The sequence below is a fragment of the Uranotaenia lowii genome, chromosome 1 (assembly GCF_029784155.1).
Source record: "Uranotaenia lowii strain MFRU-FL chromosome 1, ASM2978415v1, whole genome shotgun sequence".
Lineage (NCBI taxonomy): Eukaryota > Metazoa > Arthropoda > Insecta > Diptera > Culicidae > Uranotaenia > Uranotaenia lowii.
In genome coordinates this window covers 153,620,364-153,636,448 of record NC_073691.1, presented here as the reverse complement: position 1 = coordinate 153,636,448, position 16,085 = coordinate 153,620,364, and the positions used below count along the sequence as shown (strand labels likewise).

Genomic DNA, 16,085 nt, shown 5'->3' with positions numbered 1-16,085 from the left:
TCAAGAAAAGATATTTTAACCCGAATAAAAGAAATACTACCAATGAACTATCTCCTATGAATTTTTCCTAAACTATTTTATTAACACCTTCTAATTCGAATAAGCTTTAACCCTTTCGGGCCCCACGTTGGGCGCCAAATGTAACAGATTCGTCTTGCCCACAATGTCAGTAACTTTTTATAGGGCGCCACTTCCAAAGAGGAAGGTTACTGACACAAGATCTGAATGCCGGCCCAGACTCTTAAATAGGGCGGGTTGTAGTTATTTGGCTCGATTTATCTTAATCTGGCCCACGGTTGACCAAGTGAAAGCAATTTAATTAAACTTGAACCACTCTGTCAAGTTATTTCCAAGGGGTGAAGCAGAGAATCTTACCTATTCCATATCGAAAATTTCTAATAAGAAACTTGCGCTCAATAAAGACTTGCACTCAAGGAATTGCCTAACCATCGGCGTATTAAAAAAGCATATCCGAACTGTTTCTTTATAGCAAGATTTTGTTTATATATTCCTACTGATCTAGTAAGCTCCTATCTAGTTCCCTTTCACTTACCGACTATTTTTTACAGAGGTTACCTTATTTTAACGGCCGACGTCCTGTTTTAAGTTGATGGTACTTATCGTAGTCGCCTAGAGGTTGGCGATTGCTGCTTAGTGGAGATCGCAGGAAGCAACCAGCGTAGGAGACTTTGCGTGACCCGGGGGCGCTCAAACCACAACCGAGTGGACTACTGCTGGTAGCTCCTTGACGTAGGTGGGTTATCGGATGGTGACGTAACCGAATGAAGCGGAAGCCGATACAGCCTTCAGGGTGGCCAGGATCCCTTCCCGGGAGCTCTCAAACCACAACCGAGGATGACACTGCTGGGATTCCTAACGGAGGCTGGTTGATGACGTCTGTACGGGAGTCGTTTTGGTGTTGTTGTAACGACTAGCTATTCCAACCCGACAGGAACCGTCTGTGTTGGGGGAAATTGCCGTACCCGGGGGCTCTCAGACCACAACCGAGTATCGCACTGTATATTCACCGTGCAGGACGATCCTAAGGCTGCTAGACGTGTTGGTAGCCCACACTTACACCCACGTTGACGCGGGTTACCTGTCAACGGTGCACATTTGTAATCGTTATGTGGTCTAACAGTTCGTATAATTTCTTTTAATGTTTTACCTCACCTATGATCGATTTCACAAGCGTATGAAAGATCCTACTGGAGCCGCAGCTCGATCTTATGTCCCACTGTTAAAATAATTCCATTAATCACACGTGGCCATAAAAGTTACTAAGCCCCATCAACTTACTTTGCGACTTCGCTAACAATTTATAATTAATATCTAGGCACTAGAATTTCAATACTTGAATTGAACTTAAATCGGAATCAAATAAACTTATACAAAACTAATCCAAATCTTATGGATCTCAACGATTTCCGACTTATTTAGAAATATGGTACACTGTGGGTATCACCATTCGGTTTGGCGGTTCGCTATCAAGTCCCTAGCACAAGTTTCTTTAAGGGTAGGCAGGCCTATGGCTCTACTACAAAGGATCAGCTCTCTATTTTCTGTCTCGCTTACACCCATACCTACGGTGGTCAACCGGATTCAGAAATCATTTCCGATCTGATGCCAAGACCCATTTCGCGCCAAACGGTTTAGAAAGACCGTTTCTTGCGTTTGCTACCATTGAATACTTTGAAAACCCACCACTAGATGGCACTTTCGTAATGCGCTACTTTTTGATTTGAACGATCAGTTTGACTACGTTAACTGGACCGTTACAAAATGGTTCGCTGTCTTCGAAACAAAGTTGTTACAAGCCACGATCTACAATTTCTTCATACATTATGAAGAGTTTAGAGGTTGCTGAAGCCCTATAGAAAGCATTTAGTGTATTTTATTGGCAATTTTGGAAGGCTCGTCCATCAAAAAGTGCACATTTTCGCAACACTTTCTTTTTTGTGATTATTTTTGATGTTAAGCGGAACCATTTCCATTTGAAATTAGCGGGGAAATCGGTGGAACTAGTAGAGATTTGAATGATTGAAAATACACGTTTTATATAAAAATTACCTATTTTACTTATAGAAAAAATGTTGAAAATATTTAGTTTATTAATAAAGTGTTACAGTTTCCCTTTATATATTTTATTTTATTAAAAGTCATTTAAATTCGATTTTTCAAATCATTTAAACTCAAAAAAAAAAATGGAACTAATCTTTTAAATTTAGTAGAGCCCAACTGTGTACTGGCAAACCCGGTTCTACTATTAATTTATAATTTAGTGCTTTACCAAATTTAACAGATTATTTCCATTAATTTTTTTTTGAGTTTAAATGATTTGAAAAATCGAATTTAAATGACTTTTAATAAAACAAAATATATAAAGGGAAACTGTAACACTTTATTAATAAACTAAATATTTTCAACATTTTTTCTATAAGTAAAATAGGTAATTTTTATATAAAACGTGTATTTTCAATCATTCAAATCTCTACTAGTTCCACCGATTTCCCCGCTAATTTCAAATGGAAATGGTTCCGCTTAACATCAAAAATAATCACAAAAAAGAAGGTGTTGCGAAAATGTGCACTTTTTGATGGACGAGCCTTCCAAAATTGCCGATAAAATACACTAAATGCTTTCTATAGGGCTTCAGCAACCTCTAAACTCTTCATAATGTATGAAGAAATTGTAGATCGTGGCTTGTAACAACTTTGTTTCGAAGACAGCGAACCATTTTATCCAATCTACAACGTGTCAGGTTCAAAAAACTGTTTTTTCAAGAGATTTTTTTTACTTTTACTGTAACTCCAGGAGGTGATGTGATAGGACTTTGACATATTCAACAAACTTATGTATTTTGATCTGATAAACAACTTTGTTCAAGACATCAAAGCTCTAATTTGAAAAACAAAAAAGTTAGCATTTTTATCTCGCTATTGGTGGACCCCTCGGCAAAAATTTTCATATTAGAATGTGCTCCATGCAAAATTGAATAATGTTGTCGAAGACATCAAATGCCTATCTTTTCATCCCTGGGCGCTATTAATTTCGTACAACTAGATTGATGTTCTGCACCACTGTGCAGTGAGCGCGAAGCGAACTGCGAAGCGGATGAATTTCGCAAGTTCATTTTTGAAGGCCGGTCACAGTGAACGCGAATTGTGAAGCGATAAAATACTGAAAAAAAAACCTTCGGTGTTTTGCAAAAAATAATCACATGTGAGAAAATATTTGCGAATTAGTGAATCAAAAATGTGAGAAGGGGGATATGAACCGCACTAAAAAGTTATCCGTTTTAATTCCGAAAATAGCATTAAAAACATCGTCAATTCCGGAAAACCGCATAAAAAAGATCGAGTTCCAGGACAGTGGAACCAATGAAGCCCGCAGGGGGTAGAAAGAGGATTTTTGAGGAAATGAATGTACGGTGCCTGGAATTTGAAGGAGCTTCGGAAAATAGGTTTTGTACGCCATTTTGAAATTTAAGATGGGGCGGCTTCCTCCCAATTTCAACATGATTTGAATAGCAGAAAATTGCATGAAACAACCACAATGTGCGTATAGAGAAAATGGACTCAATAAGTAAAAGTCAAATTTCGCTGTCTGTACACCATCTTGAAATCCAATATGGCGACTTCCGTTAAAATGTAAAATATTGTAAATGGCTGAAAATCGTATGAAAAAAAAATCTACAAAACTATTACAAATATGTAGGGTAAATGTACCTAAGACAACGGCTTAAGGAAGCTGTTTTCATTAATTCAATAGAACTGCCTTCCATGTTGATTTGAAACTGATATTTATTCATTGAACTATATTTCGAATACTGTTTTATGGAACTATGTAGGAAATGGATCAATCCATTACGTACTTTTGAGTCAATTTATGATTTATTTTTCTCATTCAAGTTCCTCCATTGTCGTAACAGGTCCCTAATTCCGTCGTACAAGGAGACCGGAATTGTCTCAATTTATTACACCCTCTTCAGAAATACATTTAAAATTTTGCGGTTGCGGTTCATGCAATTGGCATCAGCTTACATCGAACGGATCAACCGCGCAGGATAACAGCATAAGTTCTTTCAAGTAACCAGTCGCAATAAGCCATGAAACTAGGATAGCTTTATTGTAAACAGGTCTACCATTGCTTGGCTAATGCATCTGCAGGCAGCAAAGTATTATACCTTCTATTCAATTCCACCGAAATTGTCTCAAACTATTCCTCCCTCATGAGGGATAGATTTGAAATTTTGCGGTTGCGGTTCATACAAATGCGATTATTTACTTCGCACGGATCAACCGCGCAGGATAACTGCAAAGTTCGAATGAGATCTAAGTCGCAATAAAATGGACTTGCCAAGAAATCCCAAGGTAGCGATTTTGTATCTAGGTACCATTGCTTGGCTAAGACAATTGCTGGCAGCACAATATTAGACCTTACAAATTGAATCCACCCTGCAAATGTATTTTCTACCAACACACTCTCCAACGGACTGGGCTGCCATGATCCAAGATTTGTCTGTAAAATAAGATTTTGTAACATTCATACGGACATTTTTCACAAATAACATGGCACAAATTTACACAGTAACTGCATATATTTGAAAAACATCAACATTTTTAATAGTGTTTTATGTTTTCCTACGCAATGAGACTGAATAGTAAGACATTTGAGGAGAGGCAGAATCACACTTGCATTTTGTCAACATGTGTATTCTTATACAAGTGGGAACCCTGGCGAAGGATATCGACACAAAGCAACTCCACGTTGATGTGTGTAATGCGCATTAGACTGGTTCAGCTCATCTATTCGAGTTTTTTTGCGAGCGATAAAAGTTTTTGCAAAAATGTTTTTTTTTGGAAATTGACGCTTTGTTATTCTAACATTTTGTTGTTTGGGTTCAAATTTTTGGGAAATGACGTAGAGTAATTCAACTGAAATTAAACTTTTCGACTTTTTTCATTCAAATTGTAATATGTCAAAAAACGACACAACATCTTTTGTTGAAAATTCACTGAGAATTTATAAAAATGCAGCAAACATGAGTCAAGTATTAAAACTTATATGGTAGAAATCAGAATATAAGCGGGTTTGATTTTGTTGAATTTTGAACGACTATATGTACAAAAAATCATATCTACCGATTTTTTATCCAAACTTGTATTGAGATCCAAACCAGAGACTCATGAACTCTTATTTCAAAGTTTAAATGATCCATTCATCCAAATTCTCTTGTCATTTCGACCTTCAACGGGAAATTTTTGCATCGTTTTTCCATGCATCGTAAAGATTCAATAAAAATCGAGGTTTTCGGTCCAGGAATTGAAATTTTTTCCTCGAGTTGATCCCCATTTAGAGAATTTCTGAAATCTGGAGAAGTTTTAGTTTTAGTTTTCAAGGATCACTCAGTGACCATTCTGTAGAGCAAAGCGTTTGGTCGTATGTGAGATATTGCAGTTTGAATACAAGAAGTTTAAAAAGTCTGATTTTCAAATAATTGATGTATCTCATGTTTCAAACACTTGAGAAAGGTTTAGTGTCATCAGATATTTAGAACCAAAAATAATCAAATCTTAAAATATGAAATAATTTTGAAGAAACAATGTCATTGGAGTTGAATGTTAGGAATGTGAACGTTGGAGATATTCATGCGTACACCCAAACGTCTATTTAATTATGCACGATACTGTTAATAAATAATTTGTAAAACACCAACCACTAAGCTAAAAAATCCATCAATTCTTTGTTCATTTGAAACCATGCATTATAAGCAATGCTGAATACATTCAAGTTATTTATTAATATAAATAGACTTTTTGCACTTATCTCCCAGCGCATCAAGTTCCTAGCTTCAAAATAAACAAAATTACTGTATTGTGTTGTGATAACTTGGAAATCCATTACGTTCATTCTCTATGAGTCCGACTGTGTTCAGCAAAAAATAGTAAAAATGAGCCGGTCTAATTCCAATTCTTGCAAAACGGTTTCCTATTCCTGTCGCAAAATTACGACGAATTATGGGGCCCGAGCGATTCGATTTCAATCGAATATTGACAAATTTATGTAGTTCAGATTAGATTGAAATCATTTTTCTAATTTTATTTCAACACTTTTCTGTCGAATTTTATGATTTTGATCGTTATATGCATTGACAGGAAGCAATTAAACAAAGAAACACGTTGGGGGGATCACTAAGTTCGTTTTACAATATGGCGGAGTGCGTCAATAATTGAATTCACTTCACGATTTCAATATCAAATAAATTAAGAAATAGTTTTAAAAGTGACAAATTTGTGATAGCAAATAAATTCACAAGCTTAAGTTTATCATGTGAAGTAGCCAATTAAAGAGGAAAGTGATTATTCGGCTCTAAAACATGCATTCATGAATTGCGACGAATCAGAGGGATACGACGGAGGAGGGTACATCTACCCTAATAAAATTTAAAAAATAAATGGCAAAAATACGACAATATTATGGCAAAACAAATAACGAAACTCTGACAAAAATATACAAAAAAATATGACAAATGTAATAAATGACTACAAATTGACAAAATAATGACAAAAATAAGAGAAAAATATGGCACTAATTTGATAAATCTGGCAATAAAATGATAAAGTCATGGTCAAGCTTTAAAAAAAATTATAAAAATATGACAGATAGCAGAAATTTCACACGAAAATTTAAAAAAAAATCTGGCAAAATAAAAAAAAACTAACAAAAAAATTAAATTAAAATTTGGAAAAAAAATCTTTGATAACACTAAGGGAAATATTACAAATGTGATAAAAAAAATAAAATAATAATGACAAAAATTGAAATATTTGGTAATGAAATTAAAGACATCTGACAAAACAGACCACGTACGATTTTGGCAACAAGCCCGTACATTTTGTGTTACCTAAATCGAATGTTGCCAAAATCGAACGGCTTTTTTCTCAACTTATTTTTCAGCTATTTTCACAAAAACTATTACTATTATCAAAAATGTTATTTTTAGTCTATTTCCGACCAATTGTAGTCATTTTCTATTTTTGTGGCATCATGTTTTGGATGCATTTAGCACTTTTTTTGTTTTGTTCATAATGTTTTTTTTTTTTTTCATATGTCATATTTGCTGTTTTTTTCATTCTTTATCAATTTTTAGTTGTTTTTTGTCGACTTTTTGAAATTTTCATCTTTTTGTCACTCTTGAGTACTTAATTAAATTTTTAAAAATCTTTTGTTTTTATTGTTGCATTTAATCACCATTTCAGAATATTTATGGTGTATGTCTCAATTATATTGGTCCTGTTATAACGAAAACTAAAAGGTAATGTTGTTTCTAAAAACCTTTTCGATTTTCGCACATGTGCCAAAATCCGATGTTGCCAAATGTTCCCAAAAACGAACGGGATCTTTTCTACAAAATATTATAAATGTAATGAAAATATGACAGAAGTGACAAAAATATTACAAAATTATGGCAAAAAGGTTGGCCTCAGCCACAACCTAGAAACTTGATTTGGATTTGGGCTCATCAGACTTGCCAGGTTGTTTTGAAAAAAAAAAAAGAATATTGGCTCGATTTTTATATCTCGAATATTTGAACACAGATTTCTTACACATCTGATTGCAGTTTCGTAGATTTTCCAAAATCATGTACTTAATTAAATTGGTCAAAACATTCATTCAAGCATTCTTTTGTAAATTGGTTCCCGCTCAATGGGAAAAGTTGTAACTAAAGCAAATGACTAAATAAAAATCCTCTTTGATTTTTATTGTTCCCGAAACAACAACTGATAATTTTCCCATATCCACAATAGTCTGACCAACACATTGTTAAATTTGTTTAAACTTAGTAATTTCATAATAATTTTCAGATGAGATTTAAAAAAATCAGTGTGAATATTTAAAAATTATTTGACCTGCCTTCACTGGATAGCATTTAAAATCAAAACATTGAAGACTCCACCGATTTCTCGAAAGGGCGAAAACGGCAATTTTGTCTTAGGAAAATTGCGTTTTGGGTACATCCTTGTCGTTGCATTCTTGTTTAGAGGTTAGGGCCAAGGTCATTACATTACTAGGTTCTCTGAATTCTACAGTAAGTAGACGTGGAGAGCGTCATTCATGTCATTCACGACTTAAATCAATGTTGCATGTATCGAAAAATTTATGAAAACTTATCTGGTACAACTGTACTCGATAATTACTCTTGCGGATTCGAACGAAAAGACATAGTCTCAGGAGGCAACTTACTTGCCAGCCACAGTTTGTCTTAATTTTGTCATATTTTGTCACTTTTTCGTCATATTCTTATCACATTTGTCATAGTTTTCTAAAATATTTTTCATATTTAAGATTCTCCGGATTTTTGTCATTTTACTGTCTTATTTGCCATCATTCTGTCTTTTTCTATTTTTTGACAAATTTTTGTCAGTGTTTTGTAATATTTTTATCTCATTCTTTATCATTTTCTCAGATTTTTTCCGTTATTTTGTCATATTTTTGTCAATGTTTTCTCAGAACTTTGTCATATCCTAGCCCATTTGTCATATTTTTCTCATTTGAATGTCCATTTTTGCAATATTTTTACCAACTTTGCCATAATTTTTTTTTTCAAATTTTTATCATATGTTATTCAGATTTTTGTGATTTTCTTGTAATTTTTTTGTTATTATTTTTTCATTTTTGTAAGTTTTTTAGCTCATATTTGAACTTATTTTAAATCTGTCAGGTTTTTGCATTTTTTGTCTAAATGTTATTTATATTTTTATCATATTTGTCATAGTATAGTAATTTTTTTTAAATTTGTAATATTTGTCATATTTTTGGCATAATTTTCTACTACATTTGATGCAAAGTTCTGTCATTTGACATTTTTTTTTTTTAACCAACTTTGTCATACTTTTTTTTTCAAACTTTTATCATATGTTATTCAGATTTTTGTAATTTTATTGTAATTTTTTTTGTTATTATTGTTTCATTTTTGTAAGTTTTTTATCTCATATTTGTGCTTATTATAAATCTGTCAGGTTTGTGCATTTTTGTCTAAATGTTTTTTATATTTCTATCATATTTGTCATAGTATAGTCATTTTTGTCAATTTGTAATATTTGTCATATTTTTGGCATAATTTTCTACTACATTTGTCGTATTTGATGCAAAGTTCTGTCATTTGACACTTTTTCGTTTGTTATATTTTTGTCAAAGTTCTATCAAGTTTTGTTATAGTTTTGTCTTATTTTGTATTTATTAACATTTTTTTTATCAGTTTTTCTTCAGATGTTTGACATTTTTTGTTAAATTTTTGTCATTCTTCATGTACTTTTTGAGCACCTTAACCATGTTGTAGGGAGTTCAAATGATTTTAAGTAATTTACAACATTTTGAAGTTAAGTGAAAGCCGCCATTTTGGATTTCAAGATGACGTCGGACAAAGAATTTCAACTTCTATCCTATCAGCTTCTTCACCCTAGACATATTGTGGGAGTTTCATGCCACCGGTCGATTATTGCCATTAATAATTAGCTCCCCTTGAAGAAGACTGACACCGCGTTATTTGCGAAAATCAACGCTTAAAAACCGCGCATTTTTCATAACCAACAGAGAATTTAATAAACAAACTTTTGAAAAAAAATTTGTGGAAAATTATCATTTACGATGAAAAATGCCCGAGAGAATATTTTCAGGGTTTATCCGGATGAACTCTGGTTGAATTCGCGCGATCGAGACGGTTCTTCGCGTGTAAAATGATCCAAAAGGCATCGAAAAAAGAGCAAAAAGTCTATTTTTGCAGCGGTTTAATATTTTATATATTTTGTAATCATTTTTTCCTCGGAAAGAGAAAGCCCGCTGGAGTAAAGCTTTTCTCAAGCCTCTTCTCCAACAGGTACAAAACCCTTTAAAAAAATTTTAACAATTCATTTACAATACTATTCCACAAAATGTAAGAGCACTCAAGTGAGCAAGATGTGCATACAGCCGTTTGGTCCAGTTTGAGGATAACACGTTTTTATTATACATAATAAAAAAAAAAGGTTAAAACTCAATCAAGTTTTCGAACCATTTTGTTGTAATTTATTGTAGCTACTTTAAAAATCATGTGTACAGAATCTCTGAAAATAATGTTAATGGTTTCCTTTTCTGTTTCATTTAAAAATCAGAAAAACAATAAATTGAAGCATCTAGTAAAGCTTTAAATCATCAAAGATTAACCCTCTTAAACCCAACCCTACCTTTCAATAGAATAAGGTTGCCAGAATGTATCATTTTTTCAAAATCCAAATAGATTTCAAAATGTTCAGCCCAGGTTCTGGGCACTATCCGGGCAAATTAGGTCAGGACCTATAAATTACTTTTTAAAACGCAAGAAGAAGAACACTTGAAAAGAAAATTTCAGCAAAACATATCAGCTTAGTTAAAATCTTACTTTTTGATTCCAGGAAACCTTTCTTGAATATTCTGATAAAATAATATTAAGAATAATCATTTTTGGGCACAAAAAAAATGTTTTAAAAACGTTATTTGAAATTTTTGCCTTATTTTGGAAATATGGTGATTTAATCTGTTCGGGATGAATAAACCTACTTGGTTTAAAATCCCTGAGAAAAAAAGGTGATTTAATCCGGGCTAAATCCGGGCTTTTTTCAAACGAAATCCGAGCAACCGGGCAGGACCGAACTTTTTGAAAAAGTTGTTAGCAAACAAACAAAAAAATATTTTTAACCCGTCGATTAGGTATTTGTAGCCCTATTTGTTCTACGAATATACAGTTGCGTTCAAAAAAGAATGAAATCTCGTGAAGCGTTAGTAAGATAGTTGAAATAGATTTTGTGAAAATTTCATGAAAAGAATATCAACCGAGAGAGAAATGCCAGCTTGTAAAATTCGGAAAAGGGTGGGTAGTTTCACGCGATTTCATAAGGGAATAACGAGCATCCAGGGGCATAACGAGCACCCAGGGGCATAATAAGCACTCCTTTTTTCTACAAAAGTACGTATTTTCTTATACAAATTTTCATGAGGATTTGTTTCGTACTACCTATAATTGTAAAAAGTACTATTCGACCTATTTTTTTCAAAATTTAAAATTTACGCGTTTTTGAGATATGTACGATGCAAGAGAAAAAGAAAAAAATAATTTTGCACAGTTTCCTTGAAAATACGTCATTATCAAATTGATAGCTGACAAAACCGTTGATTATTCAAAGAATTACTGAGTTTTTGTGGTGGATAAGTATGCAAACACTGTCAATAATGTCCACAAAGTTTAAATCAAGCATTGGAGAGAAGCACATGATCGCCAACAACGGTTAATGATCATCAAGGAAGTCAAGTCTCATACCAGCATTTTTAATTTTCAATAAACGAAAAACTAAGGGTAGATCGCTGAAATGTCCAAAACAATTTTCTCCTTTAAGCTGAAAGTGTTGCCGAGTGATGACTCATTGAAATCCAACATCAAACAACTATTTTTTGATAGTTCCAAAGCTCTTAAGCTTTAAAACCGGTACCGAAAAAAAAAAACGTTCAAAAATGTGGTAAAAAATAATCAAATTTGTTCATTTCGAATTAACTGTATCCACCAAAATGCTTCCAGTTTCCAGTTTCCAGAGAAGTATTGGACCAAAAAGTCTCAGAAATTGAAGAAGGAGGGTGAAGCCACCTAAAATATAGATTTTACGAAGCATAAGTTGGAGAAACTGATCAATACCATGACTGAAAAAAGTGTGCGCTGGCTAATGGGAGATACCGAGAATAAAGTTGAAATTTCTTTAACAAAAAACGGTAAATATTTTTTTTCAAAATTTTTCATGAAAGATCATAACATTACCTTCTTTTTCTTCATAGAAAGTATTTCGTTCAAACGAATGGTTTTTTAGATACAGGCATTCGTAACTGTCCCATTTCTAAAAGAACTAAGCTTTAGTAATTATTCTTCCTTAAAAAAATAAAAATTAAATAATAATCAGCTAGGTTCTCAAGTGACAAAAGTTTTATAATTTTTGAGCACCATCAAATAAGCTTTTATGACCTTTAAATGTACGCACTGCAACATGATTTACGGATTGTTTCTCAATTTTCACCATCATAAAATATTTGATTTTTCACTTTAATCAATTTTGAAAAGCGTTTTTACTAAAATTTGTTGACCTGGGGCGAATAGAGCACTATCAATCAGGGCAAGATGAGCGAATTCAACTCGATGAAGTCAACTGAATAATAGAGCTACAGCTTGACTTGAGTTTCATCTGTCGATTTGGCCTATTGGTAAGGTGTCGGAGAGGTAATCAGTAGACTCCGATTCCTGTTCGAGGGGATTTTTTTCACACACCATTCATGATTGATTTTTTTTATTGTTACATTATACGGCTAGTAACATCATCCGTCAAACAAAACACCAGAAACATAATGTATGAGCATGTGTTAATTCTTTGAATTTTACAAACAGACTTAGATTGTAGAGAAATGAATCCAACTTAGATGAAATTTCAGGGACTAGATAAGAGAAAATCGATGTTGAAAAACATGCGAAAAAAATTCGCCTTGTCTCCCGGTGAGACTTGAACCCACATCTTGCGCCTCTCCGGGGCCCATGTATTAACATTCTACTACAGGAGACCAACCTGGCGTATGAACACCGAAATTGGCTGGATATCCAAATACGGCAAACGCATCATTTCTCATCATAACTGACAACCCGTGCAGGATATGAGAAGGCAATGCAAATCTTGCCGTGCTTAAAAATGTCCAAACTTGATTCCAACTACCGTAAGATGAAATGATGGGAATAGAAATAGACCAAGAAAAATGATTATGATCACATGGGAGAACTATTCCCTTCATTCCGATAGACATCGACACTCAACCAGTATAATATTCATACGCCAGGTTAGTCTCCTGTCGTAGAATGTTAATACATGGGCCCCGGAGAGGCGCAAGATGTGGGTTCACGTCCTACCGGGAGACAAGGCGAATTTTTTGCGCATGTTTTTCAACATCGATTTTCTCTTATCTAGTCCCTGAAATTTCATCTAAGTTGGATTCATTTCTCTACAAAAAAAAAAAGTTTCGCTGACTGAATGTTTGAGTCAAGACCCATCTCTGGGTCGCAATTTAAAAATAGACTTAGATTATTTTGTTATTGCTTTGTTTGATGAATCTACGCCTCACCGTTTAGAGCAAAATGCATTGATCATGAATGATAATTTAAAAAAAAAATCACCTCGACCAGGAATCGAACTCTAGTCTACTGATTACCTCTCCGACACCTTACCAATAGGCCAAATCGACAGATGATACTAGTCAAGCTGTAGCTCTATCATTCAGTTGACTTCATCGAGTTGAATTCGCTGCTAGATTATACGGCAGAAAATGCTCATCGTGCCCCGAAAAATGGTGCGTATACTGCCCCAGGGGGGGTTTTCATTATGCCTCTACAGTGGCTGGTTTTCAGCTTTCGGCAAAAAAAATTAAAATGCATTTTTGAATGTTTTTATCAACTTTTTCTAATTTCATCCAATTAGTCAATAGACTATTTGAGTGTCTGAACACGAAACAATTATGTAATTCACATATTATAGCTGTTCTCTATGGTTAAATCAGCGTTTTCCTTAAGGTGACCATTATGCCCTTATCTCCCCTATCATAATCTTGTCTGCAGCTTTTCCGGAGCTTTTCTATTAAAGTTCATGAATCGTAAGCCTTATAACATTCCATTTAGTTTGTTCAAAATCCACAAAAGGTTAGGAATAATACATCTGTAGAACAATCAAACTATTAATATAATGAACAAACGATTGCTTTCTCAAAGATAGTCTTTTTTGTTTTAATTAAATAAAACTGATGATTTATTTTGTAATTTTGATGTCAATATTGTGAACTGCGAAGACATTAACTTTTATTTTGATAACTGGAAAAATCAAATAAAAAAAAACGTTCAAAGTCTGAAATTTGAGCACTGGCATTCTTGAAACAAAAATAAATATATTCATCGTTCTATCAAATTAAATTAAGCTAGCTGCTAGGTATGTGTTTTGATTAAATTCTTTTAAATACAAAATTATTTTTTTTCCTGATCGAGAATTTAAATTTCTGTTCGTGAATAAATGATGTATTTTTCAAATTGATGTTTTATTTTTGACATGATCAGATATTTATTTAAAAATTTGGATTTTATTTCTGGATTTAAAATCTGGTTTCATTTTTAATTTTATCTATTTCTGTACTGATTGTTATATCCAAAGATAAACATTCTTGTTTAATTGAAATTTTAATTTATATTCGTTTTCTAGTGTATCGCGAATTTAATTTCAAATTTATTTTCTAGCTTATTTCAAATTCAGAATAAGGAACACCTATATGAACACTTTATTATTGACGTCCGGAAAAAGTATTGATTTGATTATTTGATTCTATTTTATTTTGAATCGTTACAGTTAAATTTACTATTTACTGAAGTCTGTGTCATGGTTATAAGTAGGAAAATAGTTATACAAACCAATTTTCTTATTTATTGTGCTTTTTTGGTATTGCTATTATTTCTAGCTAGATTTTTATTTTGAAAACCACCTCTCCGCCCCCCTCCCCCCCCCCCCCTATTTTCGCACGGGCCATCACATGGATTCATAATGCTTAACAATCCATAGTTCATAATAACAATTGACTGAAAAATTTAGATTCAATTTTGATGCACTATCATCAAACTTTGCTTTAAAACTCCTTTTGATTCATGCTTGAACTCATTCCAAAAGTTCACATTGTCACCTCATGAAATATTAACATGCACAAAATTTCACCCTCAGCTAATGTCTTCGTAATTTGAATCTTTGCTCCGCTAGAAGCAGTAGGTATGTTATGCAAATGCTGTCAAGTCACCGTTAACGGAAGGTGGCAGCCACGTGGCTATCGCTGCTTTAATGTCCCTCCCATAGCACTAAATCATTTCCGCATTTGACTTTCCCGCCTCGAGGGATGAAAAATGAACCATAGAAAAAACTAATGGATAAACAAATCCCATTGATGAAACAGAACAAACAGAAACGATATGCAAACTATCAATCATTCCCACCTGTGATTAGAGCGAAGACGAGGACGGCGACTATCCAGCAGCAATCCTTCAGGCGCCGGAAGTGATGTTCTCGGGGGACTGGGGTTTGCAAACTGATAAGCACCTTAATCACCACTATTTCCACCGGAAGTGGACACACAAAACTAGCGATTATCCGGAAGGAAAATCCTGAGATGCTCGGCACACGTTCGAATGCAACCGGGAAATTACTCACTGTCTCAAAGGCTAACGGTCTGATTGACTGACTAACTTGGTACAGAGTAAGAATTACACGGAACGACGCGACACGACGGAATGCAGAATTTTTCCTAGCGAAGGAACGCTTTTATATGGGGGCCACCCCCACAGCTGCCTGGCGCCCGGACTTATCAGATGAATGGTTGGGCCCAACCAAGTCCAGTAGTGATAGCGCCAAACTCGGTTGTACCCACTGGAGGGGTGCCGCGAAAACAGAACTCCTCCATTGAGAACAGCTGGTTCTGGGTGGGTGGGTGGTTTTTGAGTTACTTTCGGCTTTCGGTCGGATTCGGTTGGGTTACTGAGCCTCGGTTATCAGCTGGGATTCTGGAAAGGTGAGACTCTTGCTCAAAAGTTCTTGCTGAAAGTGGGGCGAAGACGTCGTGATAACTGCAGTAGGTGACTCTCTCTCTCGCTCCATCCATCCGAGATATGCTGTTATGTCGTTTGTTATCAAATTCTAGTGAGAGTGAGTTACTTGCTGACTTTTGAACTTTTGGAGTCCGTTCTGTGGCTAGAAGCGCATTCGAAGCGGGAAAACTGTTGGAGACCACGCTTTGGGTGTTTTTTTTAAGTTTCGTTCCTTCGGTTCGTTACCACTTGGCAATCGTTACTGAAGCAGTAGGCTTGATTTTTTTTTTAAATTCAATGAAATTGAACTACTTATACTAATCTAGCCAGACCAGATTGCTGCCGTGCCAGAGCGTGGAATCAATTCCCTGCCCGCTTAATTAACTTTTTGTAGATTTATTTTATCACCTCGAGTAATTGTTTTAGCGATTACTGC

The 16,085-nt window shown here is 34.3% G+C and overlaps 1 protein-coding gene across 1 annotated transcript in view; it reads right to left on the bottom strand.

Moving 5' to 3' along the window:
• The window catches only part of LOC129740591 (calexcitin-2-like), a 262,286-nt gene extending 246,916 nt beyond the window's left edge, over positions 1-15,370 (bottom strand). Inside the window, exon 1 of the mRNA XM_055732292.1 lies at positions 15,062-15,370. The gene's annotated coding sequence lies outside the window, so the exon portion shown is untranslated. The remainder of the gene's footprint in view (positions 1-15,061) is intronic.
• Between the last annotated feature and the right edge of the window lie 715 nt (positions 15,371-16,085).